The sequence below is a fragment of the Excalfactoria chinensis genome, chromosome Z, assembly GCF_039878825.1.
Source record: "Excalfactoria chinensis isolate bCotChi1 chromosome Z, bCotChi1.hap2, whole genome shotgun sequence".
In the NCBI taxonomy this organism is placed as follows: domain Eukaryota; kingdom Metazoa; phylum Chordata; class Aves; order Galliformes; family Phasianidae; genus Excalfactoria; species Excalfactoria chinensis.
Genome location: NC_092857.1, coordinates 50195440 through 50203911, shown reverse-complemented (window position 1 = coordinate 50203911; position 8472 = coordinate 50195440).

The following is an 8472-nucleotide window of genomic DNA, read 5'->3' as shown; positions in this document are numbered from 1 at the left end:
TAAGAAAAAGCCAGAGATTAATTCTCGCGCCCGCAGCGTGACCCGAGGAGCACGGAGGGCGGTGTGCAGGGAGCGGCGCGGGTGCTCGGGAGCGCTAGCGGAGCCAGCTGGTTACCCTTTGCGTTATCCATAGTGCGTTTGCACGTTGTTTTTCTCCTGCTGGGCTTCGGATCGTCGCTGGCTTCATATATGTACCTGTACGCCTACGGAAATGATGGTTTCCAATTCCATAACCGGGGCTTATTTGGACGTCTCATGAGCCTCTCTCCAGAACTGTAAATAACAAGCATTCAGACTCGAAGTGTCACTGACTCGAAAAGAAACCCGGGATAATAAACAGTAAACAACCGCATCCAAACCCCAAACAAACCAAAGCAAGGAACTCCACAGCAGCTGATGCTGCGTTACAGCCCTCGGGCAGCGGCGCGTGGCTCAACCCGGGGAAGCTGCAGCGCGAACGCGTTATGTGCTTCGGGTAATGAATACTATGAGAATGTGGCTACCGGCAGGCAGGGACAATAAGGGGCTTTTGTGCACGGGCAGCCGAACGACCCCATGGCGCACAGCGCCGTGCAAGGCCCCGGGGGCACGTCCCGCGAATCGTTTTCGGATGCTGGAGGACAGAGGGACGGGGCCAGGTGGTGGGACTCGCAGACGGGTGCGCTCCCGGCCCCGCGGAAGCGGTTCGTGGGAAAAGCCCCGGCAGCCCCGCCGGGCGGCGGTTGCGGACGCAGCCGTATCTCGGTTTCGGATAAAAAAATTCTTTTTCGAGGAATGCCTCTCTGGCTTGAGTCATTAAGGAAACCCAAGAGGGCTGCCGTTGCCGCAGGAGGAAACGCGCTTTTTTTGGTCCGTGGAGTTGGGGAAGGGCGAAAGTCGATGAGACAATATCATGTTCCTGTGCACCCTCCTCTCTTCTTCTCCCCGACTCTCACTCCGGCCGGCTGTTGCCTCCTCCCTGCCCGGGGCTCGGCCGCGGGGAGCTGGGAACCTCTCGTTCAGGGGGCGGCATCCTTCGTGCCGGGCTGTGAGTGAAGAGAGGTGCTTTCAGGTTGGAGTCTTAACATCTGCTATCTCACCAAGGTGATATGTCATGCGCTGAACTCCTGCAGTGTTCTGTGAGGCCTTGGCACCTAGAGAGGCAAGCCCCACTTGGGCACATGCTACTGAGACCCTTAAGAAGTCAATACGTTCCACGTGTGTTTCTATTTCCTGCAAGCAGTGATGCTCCATCTTTTTCCAGATGTCACAGTGTACATCTGTTGGGGATGCCTGCATTCAACATCCCACCGCCCCCCCTTCCCAAAGTTACCAAACAAGCCAACAAAAATCCGTGTTCCTAAAGGGTGTCTTGTATTCTGGGAGATGCTGGGTTTTCTTTTTCTAACCATAAACCCATATGCCCTCACCTTTCTCTAGAACTTTCTGCCTGAAGCTATCAATAGGCTCCACAGAAGTTAATAAACTGATAAAAACAACACAGTTCTTCCAAATAGATTTTATTATGATGATGATTTTACAGTTGTATAAACAAAGGTGCAGTGTACTACAAAAGCATTCACTCATTCACTTTAGATGAATTCTGTGGTACCCAAGTTAATCATCAGCATCACTGTCCTGCTGCATAGTGGGAGTAGTACTTACCTGAGGAATAAATCTAGAACAAGGAAAATGCCATTTGTTCCTTTACACTTTCAGTTTATCTTTACTAAACAATAGCCCTATTAATAAAGGTGATTGTTTACCCTCACTGCATGGGTTGCAGATCTTGTTTTGGTTTCAATGCAAGCCATACTGTGCTGACACTCTTTTCCATCATTGTTGAGGTACACATGGTTTTATTTCCTCCATGTGTGTCTGCAGTTAGCAGCAGAACAAAGATGCAGAAGAATCTGGAAACATAATCAGATCAGCAAATAATAAAGGCATTTTTTAGAGGAAACAGAAATGTATATGCCTACAAAAAGACAGTTTGAATGAAGGACTATTAAGAATCAAGGAATCCATTTTTATTTATTTATTTATTTATTTATTTTTAAATTGGATGCTTTTTGTATGTATGAGAAGTTCTTTTAATAAATAGTACCTGGTCTCTTGTTTCCTCTTGACATTAATCCTGAGTGCCTTCCCTTCTTTTTTGTCACTTCCCTACCCTGCAGCCAAGCAGCTCCCTGTCCAGTCTTGGATCAGGTACATAGAAGGAGAAATGACAGACGTATATGAAGTGCTTGTAATCAAGCATCTCTAAACTTTCAACTTTTACTTAGTCCAGCCATAATAACACCCAGGCCTCACTTCTGACAGCGGATTTTTACCTGAGATGTTTGCCAAATTTGAGGGATTTGCAAGTAGCTTCTGTTAAGAGAAATAACCCAAGGTGAGGTCATTTTTGAATGGAGTCTTGTAGCAGATCTCATATCTTCCCTAATGCTTGTTGCCTGGCAGTCCTGTTTTGTCTTGAAGACACCACATTTGCAACCGTGCTTAAGCAGCAGAAAGAAGGGATTAAGAAATATCTGTTGCTACTTTGCTGCAGGTCAAGATGGTATCTTCATGGGCAGGAGTGCTGCCAGCCCTCACTGGGAGAGAAAGTCTGAAGCCAACAAGAAGTCAATGACTTCGGTAGACATTTCTGATCAATATAATTAATATTACTGGCAGTATAATTTATCAGTCTGACCTGTATTTGCTTAGACAGTTTCAGATTGTTACATCTTGGTACATGTAGCTGAAAGGCAAATTCTACACTTTTTTTTGTTTGTTTGTTTTGTGTTTCTTTTTCTTCTTTCTTTCTTTTTTTTTTTTTTTTGCTTTTTTTTTTTTTTTTTTTTTTGCTTTTGCATGCATGAGATGCATGAGCAATGTGTTCCTGCCTGAAATACCAGTCATATCCAGAATGTTAACTTAATTACAATTTGGGGGTGTACAGTTTGGGAATTTCTTAAATTATGAAATTATATATGTGGAAAGGTGAGGTGGAAGGAGACAGCGATGATTACCCAAGTGAAATTTGGGAGATGAAAAGGAAGTGGGTTGGTGCTTGAGAACGTACAGTGTGTGTCACAGCCTGAGAGCCCAGGGTAGGCAGCCCTGGGCAATGCAGGTGCATGCAGCCTGTCTGTGGTCTACCTACTCTTGGCAGGAGCCACATGAGATTGATCTGACTGGGCACACACTGCACAGATTGCTGTCTTCAGGAATCTGGCTATGGCAGTAGAGTCCCCTTACGGAAGCTCTTTGGTTGCAGTGGGCACTGCATGTAAGAACACTGCCCAGCACGATATAATTAATGTGACAGAATGCAGGCAGCTCACCAGTAATGCCCTATCTGGGCGACCTGCATTCAGAAAAGCTAAAGATGATGTTAGAGATATCCCTCAAGGTTTTAGAGATATCCCTCAAGTGTTTAAGGTCAGGTTGGATGTAGCTTTGGACATCCTGACCTAGTGATGGCAGGGAGGTTGGACTGGATGTAGATGGTCTTTAAAGATCCTTTCCAATCTAGACTATTCTATGATACTCATACACACAACACAGAAGTAAAAACTTAGTGTTCTCATGTTTACAGTTAGTTGTTGTTGTAAAAGTTTATTTCCGAATCTTTACTAAGGAAATGAAGTGGGTTTTGTTGTTTTTTTGTTGTTGTTGTTGTTGTTGTTGTTGTTTTTTGTTTGTTTGTTTGTTTAAATTTAATTTATTTTTCTTAAGCATCACAATTTCCAACATAATGGAAATTCAAACTGTTGGCACATTTTTCTCCACATTTCCACTTGCTGCCTAGACCTTGGTCTGCCTCTCTGTCTCTATTCATTTTTAGAATCTTAGCTTCTAGTGCAAAAGCTCATCTCTTAAGATAAATATAGAGTACCTTTCTCCTAAGCCTCCTAATGCTGCTGACTTCTACGTAGCGCTTCAAAAAGTCCAGGTTTGAATATCCAAGCCCCACAACATAATGGCTGGCACATACTAACTTTTAAGAGCTCCATATTGGATCTAAACATTATTCTCAGGAAAACCTGTTTTTAAAATTTTCTAACCCTATGGAGAGTGAACACCCTTCAGGAAGAGAAGTTTCAGCACCAGGAGCCAAAGAAACAGCTACCTTGCTTCTGCAGGATCCAGATTTTCACCTGAGATCCTTTCTGCCTAGGCTGACAAATCATAACAATGAGGATCTGTCATTTTCTGTGCAGGACAAATAAAGATATTTGTTGCACCTAATCACATTCACATGTGCTGGTAACAAGTGGCAACCCCCAGGGGTCTGTCTTGGAACTGGTGCTCTTTAACATCTTTATCAATGACACTGATGATGGAATTGAATGCACCCTCCGCAGGTTTGCGGATGACATCAAGATGAGTGGTGAAGTTGACACACTGGAAGGAAGGGATGCCATTCAGAGGGACCTCAACAGACTTGAAAGCTGGGTCTAGGTGAATCTAGTGAGATTCAACACAGCAAAATGCAAGGCCACTTGGGCCAGAGGAATCCCAGGCATATAAACAGATTGGGAGGAGCAGTCCTTGCGAGGAGCCCTGCTGAGAAGGATCTAGGGGTCCTGGTGGATGAAAAACTGAACATGAGCCAGCAGTGTGCTCTTGTAGCTCAGAATGCAAATGGCATCCTTTGAGCACTGGAACAGGCTGCCCAGGGAGGTGGTGGAGTCTCCTTCTCTGGAGATATTCAAGACCTGCTTGGAGGCCTACCTGTGCAACATGGTGTAGGGAGCCTGCTTTGGCAGGGGGGTTGGACTCGATCTCTAGAGGTCCCTTCCAACCCCTACAGTTCTGTGATTCTGTGATTCTGGGCTCCATCAGAAGAGGGGTGGCCAGCAGGGACAGGGAGGCGATTGTCCCTCTCTGCTCCCATGAGGCCCCATTTGGAGTACTGTGTCCAAATCTGGAGCCCCCAGTACAAGAAAGACAGGGAGCTATTGAAGAGGGTCCAGAGGTGGGTCACAAAGATTATTTGAGTCCCAACACACAGCAACAGTATAATGAACCTACCTTGTATTTGAGCAGGATATCCACGGGCTGTCAGTAAGACAGGATATATGTGACTACATGACAAACATTTTAATATATTCAAAGGAGAATTAGAACACTCAGTTTACATCTCAATAATTTTTTCCTTAGAACTTGAACTTTAAATTTTTCTACGTTGGTCAATTTTTTTCTGGATGACCTGGAGATTGTAATAATTCACTGTAAGTATCTTGGGTTAGTCTGAGTCAAGGTTCCTTTCAGTGGAAACCCAGTTGAATTCTTGATGTATTTTGTTAAGGAAAAAGCCCCAAGGCCCTTATATAACAAACTGAATTACTAACTGTGAGTTTTAAGTAAGTCAGCCTCACTGCTGTTGGAAGGGGTAAAACTGGAAGAGCATATTTCTCTTGGAGCAGACACAGGGTTCACATCTTCCAAAGATGGTGGAAATCTATCCAGATGGAGACAGTGTTTGCTTAATAACATTCCATTTTTTACTCTGATAATCTTAAAAATCTCCAGACAGCAGTAGCATGTTCCTTCTCCAGTATTTGCTATTCAGTGCCCTTTGTTGCTTACTTTATCTTTTTGCAATGACACTCACTTTTCTAAAACACTCTGGAACGTTTCAGTTGTACACAGTTTAACAGGAATATAATTAGACTGTTATTTGTTTGGTGTTATCAGTGCAAGGAGAAAGATGAATTTGTACAACTTTTTTTATCACAAAACTCAGCAAAGGAAATAGATTTTTCAGATCAAAAGTGATGGACTGAGAAGATAAATTTAACATTAAGCAATTATAATGCCTAGGTCCCACAATTACTGTGGGGAGCAATATAACATTATTACTAGGAACAGCTTACTATGAAGCAGTCCATACCAAAGCTTGGTGTTGACAGGTTGTGCCGATGTGCTGCTTTGCTAAAAATTTGGAACAAGTCTAGGAAGTACTGGAAGACTCAAAACAAATGGGATTAAGCTGAGGTCATCTGAAGACTGTGAAAATAACCACCTGGTTTCATAACCATCTAACTCGTTGTCTACACAATTACAACACATACTGCATAGTTACATGGAGGGAATACAGCATGCAGTTGTATTTCCTCTCCTTCCCTCCAAAAAGAGCAACTTGCCAGATATCTGCTCGCTGTAAATTGCAGAGACACATGCTTTGGCAGGGGAGATCTCTACAGAGAGTAATAGATAGTAGCAGTACAACAGTACAGAGAGAAAATAGAAATTCCCACTAAGCAGGATGAGGAGAATTCCTGGTTTGAAGGACTTTCACCCAGAACTGCTGCTCTCAGCACTGCTGCTCAGCTCTTACCTGTTCCAAGGATAATTGTTCCCTGTTGGATACCCTCTGCCAAGAAGTCTTCCTCATAATGTCCCAAATGACATCAAGCACTGTGGGTACCACAAGGCCTTGGATGTGCATATGGTGCTGCCAAGGATGGTGGTCTCCAGGCAGCCCAAGGAAGCTGCAGCATGGGGTGGCTCCTGGCAGGAGGGTGCTTGGGCTGGACTGGCCATCAGCAGTACATCAGGCTGCAGGACTGTGCCATGGGGATTGTGGACATGTTGTCCACCCAGTCCTATGGCCCAGACCCCTACCCCCAACCTACAGGAGACTAAAGGGCATGTTGTTGTTCAAACGCAGCTGCTCTGTGCCAGTTCACAGGATGTGGGGGAAATGAGGGAAAGCACACAGCTGATCCCATCAGTGGATGGGAGCCTGTTTGTGGTAGGATTTTCCCCTTGGCTAAAAATCATTCTTAGGGAGGACAGGTTCAAAAAGGCTGCTGCTGTGCAATACCTTTGTACCTGTGCAAATGTATCTCCATTTGTGATTTCTGATGAAAGCTGTTAGCAGCGAGAGCCAACTCATCTGGCATCTGAAAGTTGCAAATACTTGTGAGCTGGCAACCTATGCCACACAAACAGGTTTTCAAGGGCTATGTGGAGAGGGGAGAAAAGCACTTCAACACAAATGTGTGAATGGACTTTCAGCTGCTAATGTGACACTGAGCCCATTGTTTTCCTGGTCTCGTGTGTCTGGATCAGTTATGTAGGAGGCAGGAAGAAATTGATGGAAGGTGCTTCCAGATCCAGCACCGTTTTAAGAGAGCCACATTCTGATTTTCTACTTGTGGCATTCATAAAATCACAGTCTGGGCTGAAAGGGATCTTAAAGATCACTTAGTTCCAACCCCAAGAGTCCTATCTGTAGGCACACCTCCAACAAGATCAGGCTGCCCATGGCCTTGAACACTTCCAGGGATGAGGCATCCTCAGCTTCTCTTGGAAGCCTGTTCCTGCACCTCACTGCCCTCACTGCTATGAATTTCTCCCTTACGTCCAATCTAAATCTTCTGTCTTCCCATTTAAATCTGTTACCCCTCATATTGGCTCCCTTACTGCACTCCTTAGTAGAGTTCTATAGCATCTCCCCTGTAGGACTCCCTTAGGTACAGGAATGCTTCCCTAAGGTGTATCCAGAGCCTTTTTCTCTGTCAAACATTGATAGAGAAGTGCATATTTGTGTGTTAATGTGGACATGTTATTTCTTATTTAGAATGTGTCGGTAAACTTTTCCATATACATATGGCATGACTCTAGATGATATTTAATTATTTGAAAAGTCTGGTGACTGGAAAAAATGTGGTGTTGCGCTCATTTTTAAGAAGGGTGGGAAGGATGACCCAGGGAGTTACCAATCTGTCAGCCTCATTTCTGAGCCAGTAAGGAATATGGAGGATGTCCTCCCAGCAGCTGTGCTAAAGCTCATGGAAGAGAGAAAAGTGTCGTGAGATAACCAGAGACTTGTGTTTTCATAACAGCGGGGGTCAAATCTAAAGCAAAATTACTCTAACTCAGTGAAAAGGGCATAATTACCATTTTACAGATAACTCTAAATAATGTTTACCTGACACTGTGGCTTCTTAGCTGTGCATGTGGGGAAAGACTTTTTGGATTATCTGTTAACTGCCATAGCAGTATGTCATTGTACTTGGTACATCACAGAATTGTAGAATGACATAAGTTGGAGAGGACGTTAAGGCCCACCCAGTTCCAAACTCCCTGCTATGGGCAGAGCTGCCACCCACCACAAAGAAGGTCCCATCCAACCTGGACTTGAATGCCTCCATGGACAAGGCATCCACAGCTTCTTAGGGCAGCCTGTTCCAGTGCCTCACCATCCTCTGAGTAAAGATTTTCTTACTAACATCTAAACTAAATCTCCCCTCTTTTAGTTTAAAGACCCTCCTCCTTTTTGTATTGCTGCTAGGCAATGTAAAAAGTTGGTCCTCCTTCTGCTTACAGCCCCCTTTAAGTAATGAGAAGAGTGTGATGAGGTCTGCTAATAGCCTTCTCTTCTACAAGGTGAATAAGCCCAACTCGCTCAAGTTTTCTTCAAAGGAGATCTGCTCCAGCTGTTTGATCCCATGTGCAATGGGATACTCTGTGTACAAGGGAATGGCT